General features: G+C 29.2%; 1 long non-coding RNA gene across 1 annotated transcript in view; it reads right to left on the bottom strand.

Annotated features, from left to right (window-relative positions):
• The window catches only part of LOC111041456, an 82,335-nt gene that overhangs the window by 29,356 nt on the left and 33,101 nt on the right, over window positions 1-19,878 (bottom strand). The window contains exons 2-3 of the long non-coding RNA XR_002605328.1: window positions 17,667-17,733; window positions 1,064-1,204 (exon numbers count right to left, since the gene is read on the bottom strand). This is a non-coding gene — a long non-coding RNA (uncharacterized LOC111041456). The remainder of the gene's footprint in view (window positions 1-1,063; window positions 1,205-17,666; window positions 17,734-19,878) is intronic.

The raw sequence follows: 19,878 nt of genomic DNA, 5'->3' as shown, positions 1-19,878 counted from the left end.
AAAGTTCAAAGTTCTGTAAGTAAATACTTGATCAAATAATCAAAAATGTAACGAAACTTATTCAATGATTTTTCAACATAATAACTGTACGCCAGTACTCTAAAACCTTCATTTTACTATTATGCTTATGCATTTTTTGCAGTGTTTAAACTTTAAATAAAAGACAATAGTCAATGGTTTTAGAAAAACCTGAAGTATAAAGCTGACAAAATAATAAATTAGATAATATAGATAAGATATAAAGTTAATATTAGTAAAGTATTAATATTGTTGAATTTCTATTAATACAGTTTTTTAATGAATAAACATTTCTATTAAAATCATACTGGAGCCGCTTGTGTAAAATGAATAGCATAACACTGCATAAAAGCAACTAATACAGTAATACTACTACAAAAATAACTTCTAACGTTCCAACAGTAAAATATGCCATAACTGACAAAAATATTAAATTAACATTACAAGATATTTATTATTTAAACATTTAACCATTGAATGAAATTTGATATGATTCGATTAATATGCAAGTATATATATTATGATGAAAATCTTGTTTGTATTATTTTATTCAGATCGTGAAAATAAAAAAATGAATATTATTATGACTGACGGTATGTTATACGAACGCAATTAACTTTCAACAAAATATTTACTGACAAATTAAAATAAATTATGGATTAAAAATTAGTTTAAGTACCTAATAATCATAAACGTGGTCTAAAAATGATAAATATGTAATATGTATAATATTTTATTATAACTTATAATAATATAGGTATAGCCTCTTAAAATGGTGAACAAATAACTCACCGTTGCGAGTTTATTGATCAAATCAATTTCAAAATCTGTGCATATATAATTTTGAAAAATGTTGACGAGATATTGATATGGGTGAAAACCCGAAAACACCAAGATCGTGATGGGGTGGAGAATTACTTACGCTGCGTATATGTATTCAAATTTCAAGGTGTATTATTATTATACCGTACAGGTATAGAATATCTTATTTTTAAAATTTTCAACTAAAATTTATAGGTAATTCAATAAACGTATTTTAGCTTACCTGACGGGCACCATTTCGACGGACTTGTTTTGAAAAGCAGCAAGGTAGGTAATCATAATATGTATTGTCTGTATGTACAATTTTTAACGATACGTTCGCATATAGGTATCTTTTTGATTTTATGTTGATAGATGATGGCTTCTGAAATAATAAAAATAGTTTAAGATATTGTTGGCTGTTACAAGAAAAACCCGTTTCATAAATAAAAATGTATAAATAAATTGCAATTTCGATATTATACGAGTACATTATATTACAAGTACCTATTACATACTTTTTCAAGAGATTCATACTACGAAGGACTAAAGTATTCTTTATTATTTTTTCGTTGACGATTTAGTCAGCATAATAAAATAAAATAATTTGAGATATTCATGAAGACATGAACTATACGCAAATTCAGATTTTATCTTATATCATTAAAATATTATCTGAGTATTATTTTAGAAACTCGTTCTGATTATGAACACAGGAATAATTATTTAATAAAAAAAAAATGGTAACTGCCATAAACGGCAAAATAAAAATCATGAAATCATAAGTTCATACGTTACACACTAAAGTGATACTGAATGAGGGTGGTCGCTGGCAGACTGTATTTACCGCAGCGATTGCGCCACTACTGACATTTAGGGCGAAATGACGTCATCGACCTATGCTTTTAACCATAAAAAATAGTAGAATGCGCAAGACAGTATTCATATATTGATCAATCAAAATGCTACTTTTAGTTTCCGTTCTGTTCGAAACCCTATAACTTATATACGATTTTTGCGTGTTTGGCTCGAAAATAACGTGACAAGACCATTTAATCGTATAATTTATTATTTTTTTTTTTATTTTGTTTTTTTATGAACAGTGAAGGTATATATAATAGGAATTGTACCTGTATAATATATACACACAAAATATCGCTGTAGCAGACCTTTGCAAAAATTGATGTGCTTAGAACTTTGAGCGTGTTTGGTCTTCATTGAAATACAAAATATCATATAAATACCTACCTCATATTATATTCTATAGTATATAATAAACATATATATTTATACATGTAATATATTTCATACTCTTACATTATTATTATATTTATATACAGTAGTTAATAGGTACTATATATTATATTATTATATTGATCCATACATTATACATACATAGATATCCACATATATTTATATATTCGTATCGGTATGATGAGATATATATTTAAGTATATTGAAACCGTTAAACTATGATGCACTTAACATTCAACTGCACTTGTGGTGGCAGGATTACAAGCGATTGAAACTAATTCATAAATATCGTAACCTCATAAATGATATAGGTACGTAAAATAAAAGTAGGCACGTCCATAATTAAATATTATATTTCTGTGCTTGAATTGAATGATTTACCAAAGTTTTTAGTTTTCTAAAATGTTTTTTTATTTCTTTTTAATATAGGTATCCGATGATAACTTTTAATGGAGTGAACACGTAATAAACACATACATAATACATTAACAGTTAACACAGTGGAATTGATTTCACTGATTTAAGAGTTAATTAATTGTTCAGTCATTCTAATTCTATGTACAAACAATGTGTGACATTTATTATACTTATTATACTGAGACAATGTTATAAATAAAATATTTTATTTTATTTATATCGAATTTATCATTACAAGTATATATAGAGTTAATACAATATTATTATAAATATATAATTTTATTTTTTTGTATAAACTTTAAAATATTTACTACATAATATCATAGCTTCAACTTTATGATGTTAAAAATTGCCAACAATATACAAATATTATATAATATCATGTTGTTTTATGCAAATTAAAATGTTTAGTATTAAGTATGGTGAAAAATTATTTTTATTAAATGTCACATGGTTTTTATAGAGATTGTGTTTACAATTTCACATAAGGTACTGAGTTTTGTCTCGCTAAGTTGTATTTGACATAATATTAATATAATTAAATAACATTATTCATTTAATGTATTTTTGAAAAATGATAAATCATTGAATGACAAGATACGTTTGTTCAGATGATGCAAATTTCCTTGCATAGTGATACTTTTTATACAAAGTGGACATTAGTTTCATGAAAATATCAAAATATATACTAAACAAATGTACCATGTACTTTAAATATTAATATTATACAAAATATATCAGTATCAATATGTTATATAATATATATTATACTGAAACCACATTATAACTACAGTTTTTATAAAAACAAACTTTAATAAAACCAATTCTTGTCTGAAAGGAGAATTATATTTTCTTACCTATACATCGAGTATACTATTAACATATATATTGCGCCTCAAGTAAATACCATACAAATGCAGCATAATAATATTGAAACAATGAATATAATTTCTTTGCATATGATTGAGTAGGTATATACAATGTTTGACGCCTCGTGATAGACTTTAGACGGCAATAAAGCGATCGAATTGCATAATCATTCGAAGCAGCAGACTTCATGTATAAGACTATTATATAGAATCACAAAGCCTTATATATTGAACACTCGCAAAAATTGCAGTATTTACTTGCCGCTGAAAGACAATACTAAATCATGAATATTTCCTAATGGACAAATGTAACAAAATAACGAATTATAGATATGTTTTTATTATATTATGTTAAGTATTATATGGCCTTTTAGTTAGCGAGTGGGTGAGGTGTGTAAGGGAAAGGAAAATAGTCACTCACATCAAATCCCCCCTCACAGAGGTACACTTGTTACGATAGCTTACATTAGATAAAAGCTGACAACTGGTTAATGCGTTTTGACTGATTAGGACCGCCATACTATTGTAGACTTTTAGGCACAGACGACGAATCGAACGAATTATTTGGTCGCGGGTAAAATTAGGGGTTGTCCGTCAAAAGCTATATCGAGTGAGTTAATTTTCGAAGCTGGGAAAACATTGTCTGCGTTTGAGACTAATATGTATAGACACGTGTATATACACACAAAGACGCTAAAAATAAATTTGATTCGAATAGCGGAAAACAAGTTGACTAAGATCGTGTACTGAGTTAAACATCATTGTGTTGAATACGCGAGTAATACGACTAAGGGCTAGTTGTACCGGTTAAATTCGGGATTATCTAGGTTTAACTTGTTTTTATTTGAAACTAAGATTAAAAATACTAGTTAGTATAATTTATTAACCGGCGCTTAAAAAGAACACTGACAGTTAAATTATTATTAGGTATACCGAATTTGAGAATGTGTGTTAGTATAGAGAAGAGAGAAAGGGGGTCAGAGTTAGTTTATAATTTATAAGATACAAATCAGAGGATCGCAGGTTATACTTTTTCTCGTATAACAAAAATTTGGATGAGGGACCCATAGAAATGAACTCGTGACAATATATAGAAGATAAATCAATCATTCCGTCAAGGGTGTTTTTGAGAAAATACATTTTTCTATATTATACTGGCATCTGGCAATCATCAATGACTGGGACTCGAGAGTTGAGACTTAAGTATCAAACTGTTCCAATATACCCACCGGAGTGGATCGGTATTCCTAATATATTTTGTACATGCGGTTTTCAAGTTTTTACTTATTGTTTATTGTAAACCAAACGTCTATATTATCCTAAATTATTAAGCATGCTCACCCCCATTTCACCTTTAATAATGCATTTATTCTAATTAAGATTTTTAGATTTTTTAGTTATAGGTACACTTGAGCTATATTTGCAAAGCCTTGGACTTTTACAATTTACGAGTGTACTGTGGCCAAAACAGACTTTTTTATAAAAACTATCTGATTCCTTTTAAATTGTTATGACAATTATTTTTAGGAAATTGTTAATGTATATAAATCGAAATTTGAATGAGTTATTTTTAAATTGTTAAATTATCGGTACCTACGGGCTACGAGGATAATAAAGACTATTATATGATGGCTTATCATTTTATAATTTATAACTATTCGTATAAAATTAAATAAAACCAAATTAAAACTAAATATAATTGCATACATGTATTATATTTTATATTTTTAAAAAAATAATTGTTAAGGAGTATTATCCTCACAAAAAGTTTAATAACTCAGTCACTCAGAAACTACTCGCTTGAATTTAAATTCGTGTATTTATGTGCGTCAACATAATCAAAATATCCGTCCTATTAAAATTTTACTGTAAAAAATGGTGTGGGTTTTCATTATTAAAAATGAAAAAGTTAGTATCGCCACATGGCGTACTCCTTGAACGGTAAAAAATAATTAAAGTACTCGAAAATTACAAAAATCAGAACTAGACAAATGCATTACCCTATACAAGTTATAGTAAAATGCGTGGTAAGCATTGAGCCTACGTTCTTCGCGAATCACGCTGTATATGTATGTAGGCACTAACAGGTAGCTTACATTTTTTACCGCTTTATCGCCGGCACTATAAAGGTGTCACTATTATAACTACGATAGGTATATAATTTACGCACGTTATAACAATATAATATAATAGCTTTAGTTGGTCTGATCACGTTATTATATGACGTAGATACGCGGGCATGAACACCTGCGATTCCAGTCACGTTTTCCTCGCAGTCCGCGATTAGCACGGCCACACGTCGCATAAATAGGTGCACGGACGTGTAAACAAATCGGCCGACTGCGCTTTTAGAGCGATAAAAAAAAATGCACATACGACGAGCCGACAGCTAACCGTGAACCAGAGAATGAGAGAAATCGCTGTACAAGAGACGTGGAGCTTACGACTGTTCGAGTAGCGTCTTTTACAACGCTTCGTTGTCGGTCGTAATCCGCGGCCCTCCGACCATCGACGCTCGAAAGACTCGCGAACCTAATAATATAAAATATATTATCATCATCATTATTGTAATCGCATTCCATCCCCTCAAGTCCTGCTGAGCTGTGTCGGTTCGTGGTCTAGCCGACGATGGTCTACGAGTTACACAACGGCAGCAGCAGCAGCGTAGGTATACACCGGCTCAACGTTATAATAGAGCTACAGCGAGTGTGAAAAATGACACCACGTTTTGTCCAATACGTGATTAAGTCAAACCGTGATGGCCGATTACAATAGTAAGCGGACAAATAAGTCCAAGGACGGGAGGAAAAAAACACAACGAAAAAAAGTACATAGGTAAAAAGGATAAAAAAAAATTAATAATGCATTTACGGAATAATGTATAAAAAATATATATATATATTATAGTATATATACGTGAAATTGTATAGTAGGTATGTAGTGATGTAGATATACCTATATATATATATTATATAAATAGAGACATTAAAGAATTTGAATTTTAAATTTTAAATAATAAATGCGATTTTATATATATATACATAGTTTTGAAAAAAAAAACATTATTTAAATCATGGTTTCTGTAAATATGAAATATCTCAAAATAATATATTGTTTTACTGGGATGTGCCTATATATGACGATACGTAGGTATATACCTACAGTATTTTACGCTAGTATATATAATGAGCACGTATGCGCTGTTACTTCTTACCTAATCGCCGGTTTCATTTTAATAATAATTGTGTTTTATTCTCACTGCCTGCGTGATATTTCATGAATTTTTTGTGTAAATTTACAGTGAAATCATAAATAGTAAAAAAACTTTTTCTCCGATTGCTGTAAATTTCGAGTGGAGCGGACTGAATAGGTAGAAAATTAAAATTTCATTTATTTATTTTGCTGTTTTGTCACTTTTTCAGTCAGAAGTTTTTAAATCTCTAAGCAATTTTATTTATCTCTGTCGATCGCGATTGTAAATTGGAGTAGCTTAAGCGATGTTGGTTTTAAATCATCAAATATAGATATATATAAAATTCTGCTGAAATTAGTTTTTTTTATTGCAATATTCTACATATTTATAATAGCTTTCAATGACCCTCAGTTTTGAGGCAATAGTGGCAATATTTTTCGGTAATCTCATTTCATTTTGACTTTTCAGAGACGTGAAAACAATGCTTGATTTGTAATTTTACACTTATATACTGAAACGGCCACTTCTAAAAATGCTGTTTGTTAAAAAAATCTTCATTATGAACATTTTGCAGAATTTTTATCAACTAAAAAATTTTTTTATTTATAGGAAATAAACTGTACATTGATGTGTATCCAATATATTCTCGTGTACATATATTTTAGTTGGATTTCTTTAGTTATTATGATTCATTTATATTACTACTCCTTAATATATATAATTTTCTAACGAAACTTCATTTAATATTAAACCAATACGGTAGATAATAAGACGTTGGCACATAGAATACAAGAAATATAAATGCTTACCAATTTTATTATCTCCATTATATTTTACTAAACAGAGAATTTACTCTATGACTTCCAAAAATGCACTCTGAAATGAATATAAAAGTTACATAAATTACAATGGATTGTTTTTAGATTTTTTTTCGTTTGTACCAATTTCGGGGTATAATATTAAAAATTTAGATTTCCTAACCTTTTGGCTTTTAAGATCAATACTGTCGATATCACAAATATTGTAGATCGATACTGATAGCTAGACTCGAGGAGCGAACGCAATAATTTATTTAAAACCACGAACACGGACTGCAATTCTATTACAAACATGGTAGTAATAAATTAGAATAAATGAAAAATTCAAATATTTATGCATAACTACTTTTTACGATTACGTTTTGAATTATACGATATGTATGACAGCATTATTTTATACATTATACATTACCAACATATCAAATATCGTGATGTTAGAGTGAGGTAAAATAATGTCACAATTATGCAACAATACAAAAAAAACAGCAAAATGTAGGATTTTTTACCACGTTGTATAATATATTGTTGTTGAGACGTGTATCGCGATAAATACTACCTATGATGCTATGTACCCAAATTTGTTTTCTTATACCTTTTTAATTTGACAATGAGAGAATAATTTAAAAATGTGTTCAACCACGGTATAGTTATCAATGTGTACTATATATATATATATATATATAATATAAACAATAAACATTTACATTATTAAACTCGGGCCAATTCTATTGAAGTTTTCTCATCAGAACGATTCAAAGTGTTATCATTATTATTTCGGCAGTGAGCACACAATTATGTACAAAACAACATCGAACACGGCTTTCAAGAGGTCACGGGTTTCACGTGGTATGTGTAGTGAAGTACTATTTCTAAAAATTTTTCAGTCATGGAAGGTTTAGTCGTAAAATGAGTTGCGAGCATACTCAGCTTCAATAATTATGGAAAAACTACAAAAAATTATGTTTGTTTGGAATATTATAATAATGATGTAATTTGTTCGATAGACATGTATATGTGGAGCTTGTACCTATATAGAATATAATTTTTGTACCTATGCTATTTTAATTGTGGCACCACTGCCGATCCAGAAAAAAACATTGTCGTATAGTAATAGTATTAGGGTTAAACGTCTAAATGTTGACACGAAATGGAAGCTTCTGCGTAATATTAAAATCTGCTTCTGCCGGACGCATGGTCTGCAAACGTCGAGTTTGAAGTGAACCAATTTACAATAATAAATTCTCTCATCAAATATTACATACCTACGCCGAGCCGTGACGAACCTGCGTAGATTTTGATTGTATGGGCGAATAATAATCGCAAGACATAAAAAATATGATTAATCTAAACGGATAAAATAATGATATAATAATGTAAAACGTATACTGTACAGCCATCGACGAATATTATATATTATCTTCTCCGGCGGATAAAACGTGTCGTGGTGAATATAAGAGAAAACGATATAATAGTGCATATTATATTATTATTATTATTATTATTATATATATATTCTTTCGAAATCGTCTGAAGCGGACCGCTGGAGTTTGGAAAATATCGATAGGCATAATATTATTACGTGCACGATGTACGCGCCTATAATTTTGCCAGTCTATAGCAATGGAAATTATTTGCTTACGAATGTGAAAGATTTAAAAAAAATAAATAACAAACACCGTCACTGTTAACATGTGCACAAAACAGTGTTTGGATCGTGCGGTCATGTTGTATATACGTGTTATGATGTGTATATAGCAGACAACAAATTAATTTTATTATGAGTATATATAGGGTAATATTCACCGAGCATTCTCAGACAGCTCAGCCCCGTTTTATCTTTTAAAACTGTTTTTCTTCAAATTTTGATTTTTGGAATTTTTTAGTACCTATATACTTATGAGGACCGTATATTTACGAGTATACTTGTATATTATTTATTGTGTGTCCTTTGCAAGGTGACACCAACTTCTTTGTTTCAAATCAATATCACCCTATTTTTCTGTAAATTGTTAAGCCAATAGACTTTTTTTGAAATATGTTATTTATACAATATAATATAATAATATAATATTAGCGTTCAACTCGTAAGTTGATTTTGAGTTGTGCTAACGATAATTGGACCATATATTTATACATGATCGGAAGATATGGGATCTTTGATGATTTGAAAATTAGAATTATCGGAGGTAATTAATATTAATATTTTATAATTTGCAAACATTTTCCGAGTATAATTAATATTAAATAATATCATATGGATACTATAGGTTAAATATAAGTTCTATTTTATAATTTTTTAAAACCAATCCTATTATCCTTAGTATATTAAACATTTGAATGACTCAAAAACTACTCATTTGAATTTTGATTTAGATATAACAACATTTTCAAAAAAATCAACCACTTAATAATTTACATCAAAAAAAGTTTGTACTTATTTGAAAAAAGTTAGTCTTTATCGCAACAAGACATTCCTTAAATGGCATAATAAATCTAAAAAAATTAAAAATGTATAGTCCTATATTCGTTATAATTAAAATATTTTAAAACTCAGAATTCGAAATTAAGTCATTATTAAAGGAAAAAATGGTGGTTAAGCATGCTTGTTGAATCACCTTGACTTTTTGTAATTACCTATGTACCTATACCTACAGTATAACATATTATGTTGGTAATCGTAATGTGTTGTCAGAGATATATTTCACAGAGACATTATAATTTTACGCTTCTTGTGTTATATTTCTGAGTTGAATTTCTATATATTATAATATATTGCTAAATACCCATAATATTATGAGTGTAAGTTCCCAATTATTTTTTTTTGAACCAATTTCGAAAACTATTATTGCATACATAATTAGAACATAATTTATGACCTAATAAGGTTTATGCGGCTAATGGTTTTAAAGCCGTACCTATAATTGGGACTTAATGAGGACGAAACGAAATTCGAATTCAACGGTATGTCGATATCATAATAATATTACTGATGCTGAGATATACAGAACACATAATATACATTGATAATCAAGAGTTTTTTTGCGACCTCAGCAGCATTGTATAACATAGATTCGCTCACAAATTAAAGTACATAAATGAGGATATAATTATGGTAATTATTTTCCATGAGCGAGTTAAATTGAAAAATTCGTTAATTTTTAATTAGTTAATTAGCTTGAATAAATTAGATATGTCTACATATATATTTTTATTAAACGTTATTTTACATTTCCGCCTAATTAGACATTTTATTTATTCAAAATACTATAAGTACATATTAATAATCAGCCGCTCAAATCCAAAATTTTCGAATTATTATACCGTGAAACGTGTACTCGAAGCCCATTTTTTTCGATCTAGAAAGTAAGTGTATTTTTCTTTAAAGTTTTTTTTCATTATTATTATTATTATTTTTATTTTACATTTATAACACGACAGATTCGTCGATTTGAACACCGGAGCATAACATGATCGGGTTGATGTCACGGTGACACGATTTTTTTTTTAGGATGAATGAATTGAACAAATCATTGAAATGACTTTAGTGGACCGTGTACCGAGAAAACTGGCGGAACCGATCATAGGAGACCGGTTTACAGCATTTGTTCACGTAGTAGGTACCGGCGATCCATGGTTTAGGAGCGAGGAGGCGGGGGACATCATCGAGGAAAACTCGACCGTGAGACGGAATTTTGTGAATTGTATACTTCCTGCCGCCCGGGCGGGTAAACAGAAAACTGCGTCGAGTGTAAAATTCGAGTTGGGAAAACGAAAAAGAAAGAACGGAAAAAACAGAAAAAAATAATACACATCCATCCATATAATATGCCTTACATTATATAGGTATGGAAAACTGACGGCTCTCTTGTTATTTTTCTCTAATAAACCATAGTGTCGTTCATTATTTTCCGTGCAGGTTGACGACCCCGGGGTATACACGTATATATATTATATACAACGTCGGTAAATTCATAATATATATGTATAACTATACATTTTTTTTTAACTTAACGGTCCATTTAAGACCTTCGCCGCTTTATCCAACCTCTTCCACCTTTCTCTTTCATAACTTACACACCGCATCCTCAATACTCGTATTGTTCATTAATGTGTTCCTTGCATTCGCTATATGACCACAACGGAACGTATTGCTATTATTAAAGGTAAAGGGTATATCATGACGTTATTATTCGTAATTTAAATAAACGAATAAACCGTATATGGCAGTTATTATAATATTATTGTAATTTTCAAGCATGTCGTATAAAAATATTATTATTGTTTTCAAATTTGACTCGAATTAATTTAAACGTTCGTACAAATTATTAAAATAAAGTAAAAACAAAACGGATCGAATAGGTAGGTGGTAATAATGTTTTTTTATTTCACAAAAAACATGACTATGTAGTCCATTGTTACAGGACGTGCATTACTCTGCAGTTGAACCATGAAACCACAAAAACGTACCAAGAAAAGAGGAAGAGAAAAATAGGAAACGTCATTATGTATTATAGAGCTTCCCGTATATATAGATGTATTGGTTATGGTGAATTCATTTTTACATACAGCCACGATCATATACGTATACAATATATAATTATATAAAAATATAAAATCAAAATATGTACAGGGTAATTTACCAAGCATGCTCCCTTAGTTTTTACTTTAACTGTTTAATCAAATTCTGATTTTCGACATTTTTAAGTATACTAAGTAGGTATAAGTGTCCTGTGAAAATACAAACTTTTGTAATTCAAATGATAACTATTTCACAGTAAATTTTTTAACATATGATTTTGAATTGGAAATTTCACAGAACAAATACGTAACCATACTATACCAATCTAAATTTTTAAATTCAAATCATAAGTTTCAGTGTTATTTAATATTATTTAATAAGGACATTATTTCATGAGTGTAATGATGTGTAGGGGGGATTATAATAATTAATACTATGGTCTAGGACAGTAATGAATTAATATTTTATAATTTGCAAAAATTGTCTGAGTATCATTCGGTACCCAAGTGCTAGATTAAATAATACACAAATCTTTTTTTTTGTAAAATCATTTTTTAGGACTACTTATACTATTATTCGTACTGCAAATATTTTAATAACACAGAAGTATCTTATACAATTTTGATTTGGCTACCTCAAAAAGTTAATGGAGGTTTTCATTGGATCTCTAATTTTTAATTGCAATACGAATGCAAATTTATTTTTAAAAAAAATGATTAAAAAACACCTCTTAAGAAATAATGATGGAAGATTGACTTCGTCACTTCACTAATCAGTAATCATAATACGTACAGAACACAATGTATTTTTCAATATACCAGCTATGCAAACATATAATGTGATGTTCATCGAGTATACAGTTTAATCAGTCTAAAACGTTTAGATGCTGAACAGAATATTTATTGAAGTGTTCATGCTAAATAGTCAAATCAGATTCCATACATCGCATTAATTTAATGTACATAATATAGTACATGTATTATATATTTCTAATAATAGGAGTGAGCCGAACGACTATTGATAATAATATTTCTGTCAGTTATATTATATCGACTTCTACGCGCAACATACATAATACGAATCTATCAACTATCAAGAAAATTATACTTTTTGGGTGTGTGCTATCGGTCGTTACTTTTTACTAGAACAATAGTAGGTAGTACATTTGAAAAATATTTTAAACATCATTTTTGTCTGCCACCAACTGGTTATTTCGATATCCGAATAATATTCATACCGATTTCAAATAATCAACATTTTAAATAATGTAATTAATGTAATGGTCGATAATCGGATAATGTATCCTTACATTTTTAATTTATATGCGATATGAGTCAATGTCTCTGTCTTGAATTTTTATTGTACGTATAGAGAATTCATCATAATATTGTATTGTGTATATTATAATATATGATAGAAGAATAAATTATACGAAGGTGAGTCTATTGCAAGTTCAGTGTTGTCCTCAAGCCCAGTTCCCGTTGAAAGATAATATTATGTATTTCTTTTTTTTTTTGTAAAATATATATTTTTTAATTTATACTCAAGTCTCTAGACGAATCGTAAAAACCAATTATCGTTCAATTTTACAACGAATTTGAATAGTCATTATCATGACTGAAAATAAAAATAAAATGTTCAGCTAATCGTTATGCTGAGCATAATATTGATAATTGTAATTGCTGTTATTGAAATATTAAACTCGACGACAATTTATAAATTACCAATTAATCATTAATGTAACATTAAATTTGAATCCCTTATAAATTACAATAATAGGTAGGTAAGTTTACCAATTATGGCATATAATATAACGGGTAGGTAAACGAAATTCAATTTAATTTTAATCGGTAGGACTTCGGAGATTTTAAAATTGTTGAAAACAAGTTTAAGGAATACGAACCAATGTGCGTATTACAAAGAGTAACTTTTTTCGTTTTGTCGATATTTTATCCATCACCGTAAACAAGCAGTAGGTACCTATTATCTTATCAAATTTAAAGCTAAGGCGCGAGTATAATAAACGACTAAACGAGACGATACCAAATAGACGGAATACTGAGTCAGATTATGACACTTCTGTTTAAGTCGACGCTGTGGATTATGTTTTCAAGAAACAATTAAACGTCGTGTTTACCTTAAACAATGCATATACACGCCTGGCAGTATAAATTATGTGTCTTTAGTATTTACCTACCTATTCGTACATGCATTATAAAATCATAGTATACAGAATATACCTATATTATAGACACCTATTACTATAGTCTATAGTGATAATTTAAATGTATGCCTGCACATTGCTTATTTTGTTTTTTGTTAATAGTGTAATATATTTCGAACAAAAAAAAAAAAAAAACAAACGCTGAACACCTACACCGAACGATTCACAGTGTGGGTACGTTTACGAAAATGGAGAATCCACAGAAAATAAAAATATATATTTTTAATGCCCACCTGCACTCCGCTCCAATTTAATCAATTTGTAACGTATAATATATATATATACATATTATGGAAACGCAATACTTATAAATAGCTATTTTGCGTGAACTACCTTGGGTGTCATTGAATATATTATTCTTAAATAGTAATAATTGCAATAATGTCAATGCGGTATAGATTTTTTGAGCAACTTTGTAACGATATATCACCGACCTTGGTTTCGCGACTAAATCGGATTTGGTTTATTAACAAAGGCTTGGGTTTTATTGTTGGTGCCCAAATCATTTAATGATGGACGAACGTTTCAAACCATTAAAATATAGTTGTTGTTCTCATACCTCGAGATAAAAATACTCGCAATGAACCAGCTAATAGACATTAGACACTATCTGGCGTAGTATCTACCCAAGAGCTATTATTTCAAATTCAAAAGATAACACGTAGTTTGTATAATATACTATATTGTACCTAACTCAACTCTGAAAAACAAAATTAAATACAATATTGCTCGAAACGGTGTTTTTGCCTGCGGGTAAAAAACGTTTTACACTTGTCGTGTGTGGCTGATACATGTTATTTTTTTTTTTAGATGAAATTACAAAATATTATGTAGTAAGGTACCTCTACTTACATCGTTTGGAAACACGTGTTATAAATAATAATTATAATAACGTTAAATCGACGTAGGTACCATCACCAATTCAAATTCAAACTTGAAATTATTTATGCTTAACAATTTAATACGGGCAAAAAAATAAGAATTTACATCGGTTAACATCCATCATACATCCTACCTAGGTACAAACTGTAATGTTAAAAATATATATTGACTATTACGGGAGTTTGATATCCTTGCATTTTTTATTATTTTTTTCATATACTCCTTCTTTTTTTATAAATATTTTTTCGTGCTGCAAAATGCAAAGTCTTACAATTCGACATTTTTCACCGAGTTTAAAATTAAATGTTTGATAATGTTTTAAATTATAATATGCAATATGCTGCTGTAGTATCCACCTCCGTCACTTGTTCTACTACTGTTCATTTATGAGATGTAGGTACATTTAAAAAAACGAATTATGAATTATGAACCAACTACCTGATATGATTTTTTTTTCATATTTAATATAATTAAATATTATAGAAATGTTGATACTCCGTTGCATGCTCTCTAATACAACAGTAATTGTCTTCATGCATGAAAAACCACTTTGGCGTAAAATGATTACATTTTTTTTCGTAATTTGACAGAATTAGGTATCTGATTATTATTTATCATAGAACAATCAGTAGTCAGTACAACGAATAATATAATTACCACCCAGAGGATTTTTTTCTTCTACCACAGTGCATACATTTATACATGCATATTATAATAAATTGTATTATTGTTTACCATGGTGGACTTGCATATTATTATTATTATTATTATTATTATATACACTGCACATTGTACACATTCCAATATTGCATATACAAATGCTTATGATAGTAATATAATATAATATATAAAAAATTGAGCTTAAAACAATATATAATATGTATAGGTATATATATACAGTGAGAGGTGGTTTTAAAGTGCATATAATGCATTTATTTATTCGTACTAAATTCGACCGTTAACAAATAAATAAATAAAACGTACCGCAGTGATACATAACAATGTATTTAATATAGTATACATTTATAGGTAGGTACGAGCATTATTTTTATTACCTAACCATATACCTACGTATAATATTATAATATTCATATATAAATAAAAATAAAACGTACCGATAATAGTATAACATGTTCGACGGTAGACCGGAAGTAGGTTCGATTTTCGAAAGCACAGCTTATCGGCGGTGCACACACTGCAGCAGAAAGCGATGTCGTCGTCACATTTAATATACGCAGCACCGCAGTTGTGGGTATACATATTATTATAATATACAAACTCAGACGGATATCATTATAATGTACGTATTATGTATATTATGCACGCAATAACCAGTGCGTGCGTACTACCTACCGCGAACTAGAAATGAAATGAAAAGAAGGTAGAAAAAAAACGGTTACTCAGCTCTGCGCAGTTGTCGTGGCAATATTTTATTTTTACGGGACTGCAGTTTTCGAAATGACTGCTGCAACTGAGTATCGGTGGGCTTATAGTTGCAGGTACCTCGCGAACTCGAAAATTAAGCCGGCAGACGGGTCTCAGGTGGCCAATGGCGTTTATTCCAATAAACAAAGCGAACGGGAAAAAAAATTTAGAAAAAAAAAACCACCGGCAGGTGTGTGTGTGTATGTGTACGTGTGCAGCGCGACAAGAGCTGCACACGGCCTGTCCGTCATATTTTGAGAAACCCTGCAGCAGTACTTATACACATGCACTGCACACCACCTGTCAACACTAACCACCCGTAACTGTACCTTTTTCATATTTTTTTTTAACGTTATTTCGACGGACGTGTGTGTATGTGTGTGTAGACACTTATTATTATTATTATTATTATTATTATTATGGTCGTATAATGTGTGTGTGTGTGTGTGTGGGTACAATACACGCAACGGTGTAAAAAGAGATAATTATGTATTAAAAGAATAATATATGTGTGTGTACAGAGTGACAAATAATTCGTTGCGGCATCCCTATATATCTTATATGTATACATGTTGCAGTGTATATAATATTATTATTTATTGCATATTATTATATAGCTTGTCTCCGACTGAACAAAATAAATATTATGATAAACGATTGATTTATGTGTGTATATCGACCTTCGTCGTATACAAGGATTTTTTTGATGCAGGGTGGGGGTGTAAAGGGGCCTTGACGGCCTCTTCACTAGTCGAAACATCTATTTTTTATCTTTTTCGTACTCGCATGGAGCATGCTGGCGATTAAGAATTAATAAAACAAATTAAGTATTCTAAAATTGAATGTAAGGAAGACTGCGAATTAGTTTTGCAGGTTCGCATTAAATGCCGTTCTAAAAAATCTCAAATGCTTCAAACTGGGAAATAATATCCCCTTACAGTTCAATCTACGAGAATAATGATTTCAAATAATAGTTCTCTCAATTATTGGATTGTATTTTTATTATGTTTTTCATGTATATATTATTTATATAGATAAAATAATTTGAACTAGGTACCTAAATATTGTAATATGATTGGCCTCGGAACAATAATAATAATACAATATTTAATTTTCATTTTGTTTAAAAAATGCTATTTGGAACCTACCTAGCACATTTTTACTGAATTCTTATTATTGTTTAGTGGATATTAAAAAAAAAACTAAGATATTTTATATTTTATTAAAATGTATACGTCATACATACATCATGGGCGTAGCTTGGTGTTGGTATAATTCTTGAAGTTGAACTTGAATGAGAGTAAATGCATTTCCTAAAAAAAAAAAAAATTATTAATACAAGTTAATGATTAACCTATTTTCTTATTTTGTACTAATACTTAAAATTGAATTATTATTAAATCATATATTAATACATAACACAATAATATACTAAATTATTTATTAAAATCGATGAAAATAATAAATGCATTTATTTATTTTATTGTGCCCATTTTAATACAATTTAGAAACTTAGTTGTTTTCTTCTTTATTTTATAGGTAGGCTAAACCTGCAGGTGCAATTAGAGTATACCAGCTGTGTGAAATAGCACATATTGAACAGCTTGACAAAAGAAGCCATTGGAAACACTTCCTATTTTATTTTTTCGTTTTAAATTAATTTTAATTGATGTTAATACAAGTATCTACACCATTTGCGTGCTTAGGACTACTATAGTAATCTTGCAAGAATTTTCTTAGTCGATGAACTTTGGATCAAAAGGTTAGACATGGTTAGAGTGAAAGCTGTGACGATCTGTATATTGGACCTCTGATAGATATTTTTTTAACATTTAAGTTAAGGCACAAATCTGATCAATAATTAAATTATTTAATACATTTTGTTTATCTTATTAGTTAAATAACACTGGTACTACCTTCCTACCATAATAATGTATTTATATACCTTAATGTTATTGTTTTTTATCTTTGAAATCGTACATATACATAATAGTTAAGTAGTTAACACATAAAATATGCATATGAGGGATGGAGCTTAATAATAATTAATGTGATCGATGTCGCGTCGTCGCGAAGGTTTAGAGTTTAGATAAATTATTATTCTGGAATAGACATATTTATATGTAAGTATAATAAGTTCGAGCGTTGAATACGTAATGGTACACAGTACAAGTCTATATATTATAAAATAACAATAATAGTACAATAATATATTATATTTTTTTACTTTGTCATCATGGTATTACACTTAGAACAAAGACATTATAAGTTTTTTTTTATAACCCGTGGTTGGATAATTATTTTAGGTATTTCTTCACTGAGCACATAAAGGCAATTACATGATAATTAAAAGTAACAATTCATAATATATAGTAAACACCTAAAACGAGGCAATACGTGTATTAGTGGACATAATGTCTAAAGATACATGTGTAGATGAAATGCACAAAACACATGTATTTATTAGTTATATTATGTATTTTGTATATTTAGTAATATATATATATACCTAAATAGCAGGGATAAAAAACAAGTGCCAAGCTTGGCACGCTGGAAATTTTCGATGGCACCCTAAAGACTTTCATGTGTCCACATATATTTATAGATTAATTAGTATAGTTAATATTTAATCAGTTCTCGTTCGTGTATTGAGAGATTACGGTAGTGTGACGTAAATAACGCATCTCATAAGTTAGAACTGAAGAGTTCAGAACTTATTGCACTACCTATAAGTAATAATGTTCAAAGTATGCAATTAAAATTAAGAAAAAACTGCTCTAAAATTTGCTGCTAACTTTTATTTTATTTATTAATAATTATTGTAAACAAACATATGTAATGATTAATTAAAACTCAAGGTTAGGTCGGATTTAATCATATGAAAACATGCACTTATATAACAGCAAAAGTTGCAAAAAAATTTTGAATTTGTTGAATATGAATAAATACATTTATTGTATAATCGCGATACCTATATACATGTAACGTAATGTGCAAAAATATTATGCAAAGTCGAACTTTGTATTTAATTAATGAATTTCGCCGTTATTATTTCGCAAAACAAATGTTTATCTTACCCGCAGAACATATTATAATATTCTACAACCACCACAAAACAATACAAAAAACATACAAATTTAATAGAATCAACGACACCTACTTATAACGCTATATAGGCACCTTCGCACGGCTTCTATACCAATATAATTACTAATTTCCCACATCAGTCCTATAATACCAGTCCTGTACATAGACAGAGTGATTCACCAAGCATTCCCACACCCATTTTTCCTTTAGTAAAAAATGTATTCAAATTCGTGAATTTGTTAGTACTATTTAAGGAGTGTCTTGTGGCGTGATAAACTTCTATTTCAAACGAGAACCTCCGTCCCTATTACTTTGCCACCATATCTCCCGAACCCATTATCATGGAACTATATTATCCTTGGTACACAAAG

The sequence above is a fragment of the Myzus persicae genome, unplaced genomic scaffold, assembly GCF_001856785.1.
Source record: "Myzus persicae strain clone G006 unplaced genomic scaffold, MPER_G0061.0, whole genome shotgun sequence".
Taxonomy (NCBI): Eukaryota; Metazoa; Arthropoda; class Insecta; order Hemiptera; family Aphididae; genus Myzus; species Myzus persicae.
This window is presented reverse-complemented; position numbering and strand designations above follow the sequence as displayed.